The 14,674-nt window shown below is 40.1% G+C and overlaps 1 protein-coding gene across 16 annotated transcripts in view; it reads left to right on the top strand.

The window, feature by feature from the left end:
• HYCC2 (hyccin PI4KA lipid kinase complex subunit 2) overlaps positions 1–14,674 on the top strand; it is a 61,114-nt gene that overhangs the window by 97 nt on the left and 46,343 nt on the right. For 4 of the 16 annotated variants that reach the window (XM_074872867.1, XM_074872865.1, XM_074872866.1 and 1 more), the window contains exons 1-2: positions 63–112; positions 705–748. The gene's annotated coding sequence lies outside the window, so the exon portion shown is untranslated. The other 12 variants (XM_074872862.1, XM_074872850.1, XM_074872857.1 and 9 more) reach the window with 9 other exon arrangements.

Raw genomic sequence — 14,674 nt, 5'->3', positions numbered from 1 at the left:
AAAGCGGCCAATCAATGCGGGGCTTGTTGGGGGCGGGAGCGGCCCAATGGGCGGGTGCGTTGTTGAGCTGCGGGGTTGGCAGTGGCTGGAGGTGGCAGTGGAGGAGAAGAGGGTGAGGGGGCGGCGGCGGCAATGATAGCCGGTACCGGAGCCGGTGGGGGGGTGGGGGGGGTGGCTGCGGGGCCTGGGCCGGCACTAGGACCAGGACCGGGACGGCAGCAGGGATCCCCCCCGCCTTCCCTTCTCTTCGCTGGTTGGCCGTTGCCCACCGGTCGTTGCCGGGTGCGCGAGCAGGGACGGAAGCCCGCAGGGTCTGCGCGTGCGGGGGCGCGAGCCGTCGTCTCCCGCTGTCGCCAGCGCTGCTCGCTGGGGTGCGGGGCGCCGCGCCCGGCCTCCCCTTCCCCCTCCCTGCAGACGGCGACTCCCCAGACACCGCAGAGGGCGGGCGGCGGGGAGCATCCCCCCATCCAGCGGTTATGTAAGCCCCGGGCCCGCGCGCCCCCGGCCCTGAGGGCGGAAGAGCGGCGGAGCGGCCGCGGGGCCCGGGGCAGAGCCCTCTCGCTGCCTGCCCTCGGGCTTCACCGCGTCAGGGAAAGAAGTCGTGGGGGAAGTCGGAGGTGCTCGCCAGCCCGACTGGCACCAGAAGCAGAGTTTCGGTTTTCAGTGGATGTATCTTAAAAGAGCGTCGCTGTTTCTTTCCGTAGGAGAAGCGGGGAGACATTCTGAAATCCTGGAACTGCACTGAAAGGTAAGGGAAAGTTCAGAATTCTCTTGGCAGCTGCTTCTTGAGTGAGATGGTTGCTTGGTTCCACTGAGTACCTGTCTCTGGGGAGCTCAGCGTTTTGCATACCGTGGCTATGTAATTGTGAAGTGCCGATTGCGTTAGTATCTGGATAATTAAATTATTTTTTATGTTCCTCAACGTTGAGTACATAGTCCCCTTCATCCAGAAAGAAACTGGTAAAAGTTAATTACTCAGTGACTTATAAAGGCTTAAACTAGTCCTCAATTGTAGATGATATAATCTCTACTCTGTTACATTAATTTCTGATGTTTTTATAAGAATGAGAATAAACACTGGTATACAGTATGATGCTGACAGAATTTTAAGACAGGCTATAGTGTTTTTTTTTTTTTTTAAATATCCTTATGTAAAGCTGCTTCTGGGTTTCAGGGGTTTTTTTAATAGGGATATTGGGAGCACATGAGACGAGTTCCAGGAGGAATGCCATTATCATGTTATTAACAGTGAAACTGTTCTAAATAGAGTGCCATCTGTTTAATCCAGACTGCCTCTGTCTGGTTTCAGCATTGAATGTTTTTCATTGTGAGGTGAAGTCTGCAAGATTCAGAGCAGTCTCTTCTCTGCGGATGCAGTGTCAGGGTGAGAGGAGACACATTTGTTTTTCTGTAATGTGTGTGGGGTGGAATTGCAGGAGGGCTCTTTATTTGTGAGGTGCCTAAATCTCTGTCTTGTAGAGAATGAAGTTCTGTCAGATACCTGTGAAGTATTTCTTGTTTCTTATTGTGGCTGACAGTTAATGGGTATGTGTTCAAAGTCCAGAGTTGCTGAGGAATGTTTCCTCAGAAAAAATTTTTCAGTGGCCCATAGACATGTTAGATACCAGTCACCTTAGTTTTATTTTTTGAAGGAAAAATACAAAGTCCTGGTTTAATTTATGGGGGTTTTTTGCTTTGTTTTCTTCACGGTGCTTGGAAGCATGACTTGATTATTTATACGTGAAGCCATACTTGACTGGTATTGCTGAATGTCAACAAGAATGTTCAGTTCTGATCACAGAATATTGACTTTGTGTGACCTATTGCGGTCAAATGGAATTGTAGCAGAGGTGTGCACTCAGGAAGATTTGTCTTCAAATACATTATCACTTTCAAGGTTTAACAAGGTTTTGGGTAGCTGTTTCCCCCCACCCAAGTACATAAAAACTCTCAATAAGAAAAACTGCACAGTTGATAGATTTTCTCTACCATGAGGTTGCTTAATGTTTTGTTCCCTAAATTTCCTTTTCCTTCAGTGTGGACCATACTCTTTCTTTTACAAATAAGACTGCAAATAGGAGGGATGTGATGTTTTGGGAATACAGGAAGCTTTTTGAAGCTGTATCTTCACCAAATAAGTGAGTCTGCATAACTTCAAGGGGGCTTACAGTCTTGCTACAACCTGGTTTTGAGAAGGAAACTTCACTATAATTAGTGTCAGTCTGAAGAAATGAATAGTATGCACAAGAAACTAATATAAAGAAAAGAAATTTTCTTCTTGTGTAAAAAATGCTAGACGTCCTTTAGGAAAGGAAGGTCATTGGGACTCCACATACAAATAATCAGTACTTTTTGGGGTTTATTCAGTTGGGGTTTTTTTTTGTACTACTCCTGGTGGTGATAATTACAGAAAAGGTTAAGTGTTCTAAGGTACAGTTATGTTAGTATGTATCCAGACATGCTAGTTATGATTTGCTGGGATTCCTGCTTGTATTGCTAGCTTAGAGGAAGGTGGCAGGGTGTCATGGTTTAACCCCAGCTGGCAACTAAGCACCACATAGCCACTTGCTTGCACCCCCCTGGTGGGATGGGGGAGGGTGAAAGTGAGAAAACTTGTGGGTTGAGATAAAGACAGTTTAATAGGTAAAGCAAAAGCAGCATGCTCAAGCAAAACAAAATAAGGAATTAATTCACCAGTTCCCATTGGGAGGCAGTTTTCCTTTAGTCTGTGGACCACCCCTGTAAAATGCTCATAAAATGTCCACAGAATGTCCACTGAGTTCATTTAGTTCATGACTTTGGTCTCCATCTGGTATGGTGGTCACTCAGGTCAGGAGCGGTGGTGTGTTGCATGGAGTTATTGGATGCCAAAGCCCGGGTCAGGTTGCTGCTGCAGTTGCACTGCTTCTTGTAAGACTTGTCCTCCACTGGTTTGGGTGGTTCCTGCCACAGTAATTCCTATAACATGCAACTCAAATCCTGGGTTACAACAGTTTAGAGGTATTTCTATTACAATCTCAACCCCTGGTCCCTTTGGGCCAGGTTATAGGGTTTAACATTGCAATGAACTCCTCCCCTTGCTCCTAGCGTGGCTAGCAACAAGGGGTTCCTGCTCTAGTAATGCACATAACGTGCAACTCCAATCCCAGGTTACAACAATTTAAAGGTATATCCATTACAATCTCCACCTCTGGTCCATTTGGACCAGACCATAGGGTTTAACATTGTAATGAGCTCCTCCCTTTGCTTCTGCTCTGGCTTGGACTTATCCACAGACTGTGGTCCTTTAGGGGTGTACCTGCTGCAGCATGGACTTACCCACAGACACAGATGCTTCGAGGTGTACTTTCTCCAGCGTGGACTTATTCTTGGGCCACAATCCCTTCAGAGGTGTACCTGCTGTGTAGGTACAGCCACAGATGCTTCGAGATATACCTGCTCTGGTGTGGACTCATCCACAGCCACAGATGCTTTGGGGTGTCCTGTTCCTGCATGGACTCATCTACAGGTCTCAGTCCCTTTGACTCAAGTTCACACTGGAGTTCCAGCCTGTCCAGTACAGCAGCGCAGAAACGGCAGTGATGCCCTGGCCATCTGCCAGCCCAGGCGCATCGCCATTGCTGTTATCAAAATGTTCCCAGGCACAGCAGAGTTAAGATGATCAGCAGTACAGCAAGCAGCAAAAGCAAAAAGCAGCCACTAACGAGCACTAGACTCTAATACGCAGTAAGGCAAGCAAGTCCCATGGCAAGCACAGGAGCCTGCCAATTAATAGCTAAACAGAAATAACAGCTATGAATTCAATCTAGCACATTCCAATCAAATCTGTTGTTATCTCAAACCCGTTGGGCTCCAAAAAGGACTGTTGTGGTTTAACCCCAGCTGGCAACTATGTACCATACAGCCACCTACTCACCCCCCGTGGGATGGGGAAGAGAATCAGAAGGGTAAAAGTGAGAAAACTCATGGGTTAAGATAAAGACAGCTTAAGAGGTAAAGCAAAAGCTGCACATGCAAACAAAGCGAAATAAGGAATTCATTCACCACTTCGCAGCAGCAGACAGGCGTTCAACCATCTCCAGGAAAGCAGGGCTCCATCACGTGTAACGGTTATTTGGGAAGACAAACGCCATCACTCTGAATGTCCCCCCTTCTTTCTTCTTACCCCATCTTTATATGCTGCACATGACGCCACACCGTCTGGGATAGCCCTTGGGTCAGTTGTCCCGGCTGCGTCCCCTCACAACTCCTTGTGCACCCCCAGCCTGCTCACTGGTGGGGTGGGGTGAGAGGGAGAAGAGGCCTTGACTCTATGTGTAAGCACTGCTCAGCAGTAACTAAAACATCCCTGTGTTATCAACACCGTTTTCAGCACAAATCCAAAACACAGCCCCATACTAGCTACTGTGAAGAAAATTAACTCTATCCTAGCTAAAACCAGCACACAAGCTTTTCTTGAATAGCCCATATTTCCAGAAATCTGTGTTGATACACCTTCTGGATTAAGATTGTGAGATTAATTATGGGTACTGCTCTTCTCTGCATGTGCATGTAATATTTTCTCTAGCATTGAACTGTGTTTATTGGTATGGCCTTCATGACTGTTTTCTGGAGTAGAGCTGTGTGACTGACAGTGACTTGAAGAATTTTCAGTTTTGAGATGACAAAAAAGGGTTGTGGGGTTGTTGTATCTTAATACATATTTGAACTACTTCAACACTGCATCTTTTTTCCTGAAATTGTATGTTACTTACTCTGGCTTTGTATTAGTAGCCATTTATAAGTCATGGGAAGCTTTCTGTCATTTCAGTAAAATTGTCAATCTTGTTTTAATTACATTAACGATGGAAAAGATCTTTTAGTCCACCTTGGGTTCTTTGGATGTTTTAAAAAAGAGGCTATAAAAGGTGGGGAAGCAAATTATCTTCTTAGGCAGTATTAGAGAGCTGAATATTTTACGGATACAATCATAATCTCAAACCATTTTTTCACCTCTCTTTTTTGGAGAAGTGATGTGCTGGAGCAATAGTCTTAGGTTTTGGGTTTTTTTTTTTTGGGGGGGGGGGTGGGGGGTGTAAAGACCATTATTCACAGGAAGTCATGCTGGGCTAATGTGCTATTCTCTCTTGAAGTCTAAAGCTCTGGGGTCCTGGTATGGGACAGGACCATTGTTCCAAGTCCTGCTTGTCTCCCACAGCTAAGCAGTATTTGACAGCAGGTGTTTTATTCTTACACTCTTTTTCTAGGCAAGCATATAGGGTTACTCCTTAGGTCAGCTTTCCCAGTCTCTCAGTGGGTCTAATGTTTTGTATGGATTTTGTTCTCTGGGTATAGTTAATTTAAAAACTTTTGAGTCTCTGTATGGTTTTTCCATCTACCATGTTTTATGGCAGTAAGCACCATACCTCATACGTTGTATAAGTCATTCCTCTGTTCTGTTTTGAGCCTGTTACCTGAGAACTTCATACAGAAAACAGGGAGTATCACATGAGGAGGGGCAGAACTGTTTGGCTCTTTCCCAACCAGTTTGATATGAGTTTCAGATCTTTAAAGATCAGTGTAATGTATTCACTCAAAACACTTGTCTGGGCAGGAAAATAATTTTAGATTTCGTTAGTTTTTGTTATGCTTGGCCCTTATATTAAGATACAAACTAGTAGCAGGAAGTGGAGCTGGAGGCTTCCCCAGCTGAGTCCTGATGAAGGACATCTGTGCCATAGGAATGATCATTTAAGAAGTCCTGTGACTCTTTTCAGGGGAAATTGATGTAAGCAGAGGCAGTCATCAATAGTACAGTTTGACTTGCTACTTCAGTCAGTTTTCATTTCCAGATAGAATAGTTGTGAGAAGTAATTCTTGACTTATTTAACGCTCTTTTCCACAGTGTTTCCTTTGCAGTTATTTGCTCGTAGTAGATAAAATTTCATGCAGAGTTGTGTTCAAGGAAACACTAATTCCTGGTTTGTGTAAATTGTTCACACATTTCATGTAGGCTGTAAAGGTAACTATAAAATAGAGATGATGACTTTAAGAATGATTTGTAGGTGTTGGGTATTATCTGAATGATGTGTTGTTTTTTTCCCTGAACCTTTTTTTTGTTGTCTTTTTTTGGCAGAAGTAAATATTTTTTAAAAATGGAATTGCAGGATGGTTGAGGTTGAGAGGGACCTCTGGTGATCATGTAGTTCAACCCCTTTGCTCAAAGCAGGGCCAAGCAGGGCAGGTTTCTCAGGATGTTGTCAGCTGGATTTTGAATATCTTCAAAGACAGATACTCCATGACCTCTCTGGGTAACTGTGGTGGTTTAGCCCCTGCCGGGGTCTGAGACCACGCGGCCGCTGCCCCTCCCCCACAAAGGGAGTGAAATACAAAGCCCCAAGACTGAAATAAGGAAAGGTTTAATACAACAATGCAATAGCAACACAACAAGCAACAGCAATAACAATAACAGTAATAGTGATAGCAATGAACAGAACAAAATAGCTACCAAATACAGCAGTTTGAAGCACGATGTACAAAACCACGAGTGCACCGCGCTCCCGCCAGGAAAATGTGACCTGCCAGGATGTGACATCCGCATGGTATCTGAATAACCCGGCTAGAGCTCCCCCCCACTGCTGGGGAAACTTAACCCTATCCTGGTTAAACCAGGACAGTAACTTGTTGCAGTGTTTAAACATCCTCACTCTAGAGAAGTTTTTTCTTATGTTTAAGTGGAATTCAGTAGGTTTCAGTATGTGTCCAAATAGGTGCAAGGTCTCTTTGAGAGTAAGAAAGTATTCTGAGTTTATGCTTGTATAACTAACTGTAGATAAAATAGCAAGCTGGTTGAATTTTTCTCTCTGCACCTTTACTTGGATAATTCATGCTTCTAATAACAAGACAAATAATTTAAAATGTTTGGGTTTTTTTTAACTTTAGTCACAGGACAGATTTATGGAGTGACTCAATTGGTCTCCTTTTTTGTATAGCATTCTGACTTCAGTTTCTGAACTTGAAATACAAGGTCAAGAGGTAGAAGGGTGCTCCTGATGAAACAAAATATAGTTATCTAGTAAAACCCTACTTTAAAACAAAATTCTCTATTGTCAGCAATACCACAGAGAAGAGAACATATAAACCTTGATCAGGGGCTGGAGTTCCAACACATGCTGCAGGTTATCAATAATACTAAAGGTTTTGTATTGTAAGGAAAATAGCTGCATGACCATTAGTCATTCTTCTGTTAGTTTTATATTTTTCTGTCAAATATAATGAATTTGGGCTTAGGCTTTTTTATATTCTGCTTTCCTTAAAGCCAAAGAAGATAGAAATGGTCTGTTAAAGATGTTTATTGTATGACATTTATGTTCATATATAGTGTTTTAAGAATAAATTATGTGGTCATGGACCATATTTGTCTAACAAACCATGTACTTACTTTTAAACTTATCTGCATCTTTTAATGCCACTGTAGAGTAATTTGGATCTTGTACCCTGATGAAGGATTAGGCTGAACTCAACAGCAGCATTACTCTGTCACCATGAGACAGCCTCTTCTGAAATCCTGTGTTCCCATGCTATGGATTCTATTTGAAAATGTTCATGAGAATAAAAATCACTTATGGTTATCTACTTCAATAGATATTTTATTAGTAAGCACAATGCAGACAATTTGTAAAAGACAGAACTATCATTGGCAAGTCACCTTTTTGGTCTTCCCTTTGATTGTTTTCTGTTCTTCTGCAGGCAGTCCAGCTTGCCCCTGCTGCCCACTGCCTATGTCAGATCTGCCACCTTGACCTTCAGGTGTGATTCAGTAGACTAATATGGATTTTATGGTTCAAATTTATTAACTTCCTCTTGCATGAACATAGAGAGCCAGAGATGTTTTGAAGGAGATCTTAGTAGGGTAGTGAAATAAAATGTTGGGTGAATAACTATTGCAAAGTGGTAACGTATTTATTTATTTATGCATTTGTTTATTTTTCTCTCAGTACTGAATATCATTACTTGGAAAATGCCAAGTTCCCTGGCTGCATAATACTGTTCAGAACAGGACCTGATAGAGTTGGTTGGAGCAGTTCAAACCTGGTGAAACACTCTTCCTAGAACTCCCTCCTCCTGCATATTCTGCTTTTTTTTTCCTACAGGACAGAGCAGTTGATGACATCTCATTTTATATTGTATAAGTTATACAGGTTTTTGACAGTGAATTTTGCAGTCCGGAAATGCTGAGTATTCTTGTGTATAATCTCAATAATTTAGCTAATCTTACTATGCTTTTATTTTACTACTGTAATTCTTCAGAAAACTGAAATGGTTAGGTCATCTGTATTGGTGTCTGCATTATGTATGGTTCATGAGTTCTTTAAATAGTTATACATTACTGTTCCTCTGAATTATATTTAAGTGAAATGTATGACATGGACATTTGTGCAGGCTGCATGACTGTAGTTTGCTGATACAGGGCAATGTTGATACTTCTGTGATTTCCCCCCCCCCCCCCCTTCCCTATGTTCAGTAGTTTATGAACTTTAAAATGTAACTGTAGTTAGAGTCTTTCCTCCTCTCTTCTGCCTTAACCCATATTTGGCCTGGGGGGATTACTCCACATCTACCTGTAATGTCAATGAGAAAGTTTAAAAGAATGATCTTATTTTTCATGGTTATTAATCTGAGAAGATACTGGCTTGAAAGATAATCAGGTGAAATATGTATAAAATTTGCTTGGGTTTTTCCTTCCTGCTTCATTTATTTCCTTTTTATTTGAATAGGCTGGTTATTTCTGAGAGCTCTGGTGTCAGTTTCTTCTTTCCATTTCCTCATCTTATTTTCTGTTTTGTCCTTTCTGTCTCCTTTAGGTTTGAGAATATCTTGAGCTTTAGGAGAGGCTGGAGAGCAGACCCTCTGCATGCCTGCCTCTGTTCTGATTTGGAATAGGGCCACAAGGTAGAAAACTTGCTTTAGAAAAAATTCTGAAGAAACTCATAGTAGTTATTCAGGCAACCTTCCTAAATATCCTAAGCACAGAATTTTGGAGACATGTGGGCATAAGTGTAGCAGATTTTATTTTAGAAATAGATTAAGTTAGCTTGTCTCTGTAAATTTAAATATTTCCTGCATGTTAAAACAAATTAGCTAGAAATTATTTTTTTTAGAATTTTTTTAAACATGAACTTTGTGAAGATCTGGTATCTTATGACCAGTATGCCCCATGTGTAAACTACACTGGTAATTCCACTATCTGCTTTAGACAGTGTGGTAGCAACATCACGATGGCTGAACATAGGAGGGTCAATAACTTTCAGAAAGTAGGAGGCTTTATGTAAACCTAGTTATGGAGGGAGTGGAGTGAGCAATTTATCAAGCATCCTTGTGGATGCCATTGGAGTAGGGCAAAGAAGAAAAATCTAGATGTTCAGCTTTGAGTTTTGCTATCTCTTTACTACTCCAGGTAAGGGGTATACTTTTTTAAAAAAATATTTGATGATTCTGCATATGACTCTTGTCCCTCATGCTTTATGGTTGAAAAGACACATGCAGTTAAAAATAGTAAATAAAAATAGCTCCCTACTTAGAACGGTTGTACTGGTCTTTAATATCTGCACGTAACTTAATTAAAGATACCAGATCACTAGACAAGTGTGGTTACCCACATTTTGCAGATGAAAATTCTTCATGCTTCTGGCACAGTTGAAGGCAATGCTAAGATTTATACTTCTGCAGAATTAAGTTTAGAGTGTGAATTTTCAGACTTCTGTTGTAACCATGTTACTTTGCTAAAGTATGTAAAACTGAACTTTAGTAGACAAAACTAATGCATGTGTTTTGTAGTTAGAATCCAGTCTTGATAGTACAAGTCTGTCTTTTGTACAACAATGATATTATAAGAGTAAGGGAGGGTGTTAATATCTTTTCAAACTGTTAATATTCTAATAACAGCAGCAGGATAGACAGATAATTGATTAATGTCCATTTACTGTAGTGAAATCGCACAAGATGTGATTGAGGAGTTAAGTAATAATAATGTGTCCTTTTACATAGAAATGTAAGTCATGTTGGTGAAGGATTTATCCAAGCAAAAGCTCATATTTCTCTGTGTAACAGTGGAGAACTTTCCATTGCCTTTTTTTTTTTTTTTTTTTTTAAGATGTTCAGTTGAGCCGGAACAGCATAGAGACATGAGCTAAATGTGGACTCAGAGGAGACCGAGGCGGGGTTTATATGTGGAATGGAAAAATGACTAGTTCCTTATGTGCATGGATTTTTTTTTTTTTAAGTTGCTTGTTTCTTGCTCTTAGCATAGAACAAGCCTTAGACAAAATTGCTGAGCTTCAGAAGCTGCTTCCAGGTTATTAATTGTGTGTCCATTGCTTTTCACAGTTATGTAACTGACAAACCATGATACCTGATGGTCTCTCTTCAATGTTGCCTCTGTGCAATAGTTTCAAATAGTAACATCCTTAAGTTTCTGGAAGTTATTAAACCATATCTGTGGCAATTTCTTGGGAAGATTGCAGAATGAGGTGCTGTTTTTGTCAAACTTCATGTGAGCCATTCTAATAGCTTAACTCATGTTAATGAACTGCAGCAGACTGCAGCGCAGATCTTGCCATGTCAGAGTCGCAAGAGCTTCATGAAAATCTCTTAAACCATTAAGTGTTACGTATGGAAATACAAACAAAGATGGGAATCCTGGGCTGGAGGCTAAGTTGAATGAAAGTAGAAAATACCTAAAATACTCAATTTAAGCTAAAAATTCATAAGCTGTATGTCTGTGCTGTTTATTTTCATAGACATTCTGTGACAGCAAGCCTTCCTTTAAATCATAACTGTTACATGCATTTCTCCAGTGAACAGGATGGCTAGTAGCAGGCCACTACCTTTTGTGTTTGCTCAGATCTGTGCACCTTCCAAGGCTTGTTTCATGTGCTGTGACTTCAACTTTGCCTTCATCCAGGTTACTGTAAATACCAGGTGAGTTTGAGAAGCGTCTGTTTATCTGTGGAATAAGAGAACTTTCTATCTTTCTTTTTGTTTGGTTGGGGAAGAAGGAGAGAACAAGATATTCTTTCTCCTCACCATAACCAGTATTAGAACTTGAGACAGCAAATAAAAATTTTAAAATAATTTGCCCAGTCTGTCCAGCTGATTGCTGGAATGTGAACAGTTTAGACACAACTTGTTGTCTGTGACTCTTCAAAAGACCAATTGCAGAAGTAACTGAGATGCCCTTTTGCTTGTGCAGGTGTTGAGTAGACTTGGAATATGCATTGTAGTCCTTTAAGATGTAGTCCTAGTGAGAATAACGGCTACCATCACAGAATGTGTACCTTTTCTGCATCAATCGTGGAAGTATGTATGCAAGTCATTCTTTGTACATACAAAAATGAAACTTTGTTGGATTCTTACAGTCACCTAAGCCACAGAAAAATGTTTTTGAGGCATCTGTGTGTTTAAATCATTCAAATGTCAGCTGCGTTATAAACACATACCCTGTGTTCCAGGAATCACTGCACTAAACACTTTGAGTGCGTGTTTGCTTTTTACCTCTCTATAGATTAAATCCTTTCAGTTAGCTACAGGTCTGCTATGGTTTTTAGCAGTTAATTTTTACAATGTACATGGCAAAACTAAAATTATTGCACTAATTTCCCTTTTTAATTGAAATGTTAGCATTTTATGTCTACTTTTTAACTTGTCAGGTTAGCCCAAACTTAAACTCTGGAATTTTTAGGAAAATGGTTGTAGATGCTCTAATAAATTCCATAATAATGTTTATACATTAACTTTGTTTGTAGTTTTACCCTTTGTTCTAGCTACTTCAGTATTTAAACTGACTAAAACTCATGATGCTAAGGCAGAAAACTAAATGTGTAACAGTGGCATTTTGCATTTGTTGTGCATAAAGTCCTAATTGGGCTAAGGTCTGCAGACGGATTCCAGACTGAGTTAGGGATCAGTGGCCAATACTAATTGGCATTGATGCTGTTGAAATTGTGTAATCAAGTATTGTGCTGACTGTCACAGGGTGTTTTGTGGTGCCCCCCCCCCCCCCCTTTATTTGGCAATGGATAATTAACCAAATGTTCAAAGGTTGTTTTTTATTTCCTCTGTGCCCGTTTTCTCAGACTTGCAGGTATTGGTCTGTGCTAAAGACAGAATACTGGGCTCAGTATAAGAAAAGTAGAAGGAAGTTCAAGGAAACGAGTAAAGAGCAGGGTGCCTCTAGATAATATTTTAATCTAATAAATTAAGATTTAATGTATGCTGCAGAAAGCTTTAAAATTATCTGTTGGTCAGTGAGGGTGCTATGTGGGTTTTGTTTTGTTGGGGGTTTTTTTGCCAGCTGCTAGGAAAGAGCTTCTTCAGCACTGCTGCTTGTCATTATACTGAAATGTTTTGTAGGAACTTTACCACATTTGGCTGGTGGAGATGTGCGTGTGTGTGACAATCAACTGCTCTTCTCTACTGATGATACTCCCATGATTGTAACCTACCAAAGACTGTATTTGATAGCTTATTTTGATAATAAATTTTGGTCTTGTGAGAGAGAGGAGGGAACAGATCCTAAATGGACATTACTGTGCTAATTAGGAAACCTCAATTGCCATTTAAAGAGTTTTCAGCTTTATCAGGTTTGAGATATTTCCAATTCATATTCCAATGAGTTGCTTTTGACAGACGGAATATTTTTCCTGCATCTACTGTCTTTATGCAGAATTCCAATAATATTTTATTGCTATTTCTATGAACTGTTGGGGCATTCTGCTTTAGTAATGTGTGTTGACTTTGAATAGATTGTGATGGTTATCTCTTTGTCTCTGTGAATGCAGACTTTAGCTTTCTGAAATGCGTGATGGTGCTATAAGTAAATTCTACGTGTTTATCCATATGCATTGCATCTATGGAAAATGAAGGTTTTTATTAGCATTTACTTTTTTATTGCAGGAGAATGTTTGAAGTTACAATCTTATTTTGTGCTTTTAATTATTCGAATGAAACAGAACTGATTAGGAAACAATCATTAAAATATGGCTACAGAAGTCTTTTCAATGTGCCAATTGGATAGCTGGCAGATGAGGGAAAAAGCATGAGGATTTCCCCACAAGTATGAAACTCCTGCTGCTCACTGATAAGACATAATTATTGCATAATCATCTTAACTTGCAAATCTGCACATAATTGCAAGTACCAGGGTGTTAGGTCTCTATTTGTATTTTGTTTAGAACAGTTTTCTCATGTACTGAAGTAGTCACATGTGGACTGTGTGGGTTGGCTTTGGTTTGTTGTTTTCTTGTTGTTGTGGTGGTTTTGGTTTTTTGTTTTGTTTGTTTTGGCTTTATACCTGATGAACCCTACTTTTCAAGAAGTTACTCAATGCTGTCTCTGCAGGTCTGCTGTCTGCATTCCAATAACCTCAGTATTTCTAAACCTTCTGTCTACATTGCCCTTGAAAGATTGCATGTGTTTTGTGAAGCATGCTGTATGAAGAGTGTTCAATGAGTGTATTCCTTATACCAAAAATGTATAATCTTAACAATTTCAGGTGTCTGCTGTTTGAACTTTGGTAAATGCTGCTGATTCCTATCAGCACAATTTCATAGGGAAACAGAAGAGTGACACTTTTTACAGGCTGTTTAATTAAACTCAGGCTTTGATTAAAAAATTTTGATGATGTGTTTGAAGAAAATGAACTGAATTTGCTCTATCGCCAAAATAATTAAAAAAAAAAATCATAAACATTACCTAGAAGGGTAGTGTGACCTACCTGTAAAAGAATAAGGAAACTATGTTTAGTATAGCTCATGTGGATGTATTTCTATTTCAAGTAAATGTAATATATAGAATTTTCTAAAGAAAATGAATGTTGTGGAAAACAGTAGTATAACTCTGACATGTTTGCATGTAAGGCCATCTCTGTTTTTTTCTGAAGGTAAATTTACTCAGGAGACTTGTGGGAAGGAAAAACACTGTTCTACCAACCGCTTTTAAAGTTTGTTTTTAGCAGGAAAACTATTTAATACTACAAACAAAACCCCAGAGTTTCTCTGTGTATGGATGAGGTTATGTAAAGATGGCTGACATTTAGGACATTGAGTCCTTGGTGAGAATTTCTGCTGTTGCTTTAAGTGCAAGAAAATATGTTTGAAAACCTAGAGCACTGTAAAATTGACCATGTATAAATAAATTCCATTCCTTCCTCCACACCAAACAAACTGGAGGAAGGGTACTCATGAAGCTAGCTGTCTGGATTTTTAATGCTGGCTGTTAAATCTATAATTTTTTGTAATCTTGGAAGACTCCTGCTTTCTGAATATACATTAGGGCAGTATTTGACAAAAAACCTTTTAATTTTGTTCAGGCTGTGAGTAGAAAATATGCGTGAAAAGTATGCATTTAATATTTCGCTCTTGCTCGTGTTTCCACAGTGTCGGGGTCGGGGGGGAATAGGACTGTGCATTTCAGTTGAGGTCATCAAGGCTATACCCTGTGGAAGGCTGGCTGGTTTTTTGTTTGGTTTTGGGTTTGTTTTTTTTTTCTTTAATACTGATCTATAGCTTAGATAAATGAAAAGTATTATGGGAAGTCTTGCCTAACAAGGTGCATAAAAGATCTGGTTGATTTAAGTTATTTGGCCTGCACTCCTTTAGGAATACATTGCATTCCTAAAGAGATTGTCTGCAAAGTT

The sequence above is a fragment of the Strix uralensis genome, chromosome 6, assembly GCF_047716275.1.
Source record: "Strix uralensis isolate ZFMK-TIS-50842 chromosome 6, bStrUra1, whole genome shotgun sequence".
In the NCBI taxonomy this organism is placed as follows: domain Eukaryota; kingdom Metazoa; phylum Chordata; class Aves; order Strigiformes; family Strigidae; genus Strix; species Strix uralensis.
Note: the sequence above shows the minus strand (reverse complement) of the source record. Positions and strands in the feature narration are given on the sequence as shown.